The sequence below is a fragment of the Lipotes vexillifer genome, unplaced genomic scaffold, assembly GCF_000442215.2.
Source record: "Lipotes vexillifer unplaced genomic scaffold, Lipotes_vexillifer_v1.1 scaffold301, whole genome shotgun sequence".
NCBI lineage: Eukaryota > Metazoa > Chordata > Mammalia > Artiodactyla > Lipotidae > Lipotes > Lipotes vexillifer.
Genome location: NW_006792529.1, coordinates 1,488,117 through 1,489,064, shown reverse-complemented (window position 1 = coordinate 1,489,064; position 948 = coordinate 1,488,117).

Sequence of the window (948 nt, the reverse complement as noted above, 5' to 3'; positions counted from 1 at the left end):
ACGAACCCATGTCCCCTGCATCGGCAGGCGGACTCTCAAACACTGCGCCACCAGGGAAGCCCGGAAATTTGTACCTTTTGACCCCCTTTACCTATTTCTCCCACCCGCTACATTGCCTCTGGTAACCACTGATCACTATATTTCTGTATGTAATATTTGATACATATACAAAATTATATGTAACACTGAAGTTATTAAGCACAGTAATAAAACACCTATGTATTCACTCCCTAATTAAGAACTAGAACATTTCTGGTAGTGTTGACTCTGCCTTTGTGTTCCTTCTCTATTCCAATCCCCAGCCTCCCCTTCTCCCCAGAGGTGAGTACTGTCCTGAACCAATCATTCATTCCTTTGCTTTTTTTCTTTTGTTTTTATACAAATATACCAAAGCCACATATTGTTTACTTTTGTTGGTGAGCTTTATAAAAAATAGTATTCTGTATGTAGTCTTAGTAATTTGATCTTTTCATTCAACAGGTTCATTTTTATAATTTATGTTGGGTATAGTTTTCCATATTTTTGCTTTTACAGTGCTAAAATGAACACTTGTATACAGTTTCTTGGTACACTTGTGCAGGTTTCTTTAGAGTATAAACCTAAAAGCAGAGTTGGTTGTATGACATATGCTTGATCAGCTTCATAACAGTTTTTTAAGGTAATGTGAAATTATTTTCCAAAATGGCTGTGTGAGTTTATATTATAGCAGAGTTGGTTGTATGACATATGCTTGATCAGCTTCATAACAGTTTTTTAAGGTAATGTGAAATTATTTTCCAAAATGGCTGTGTGAGTTTATATTATGGTTTTTTTTTTTTTTTAACATCTTTATTGGGGTATAATTGCTTTACAATGGTGTGTTAGTTTCTGCTTTTAACACAGTGAATCAGTTATACATATACATATATCCCCATATCTCTTCCCTCTTGTGTCTCCCTCCCTCCCAAC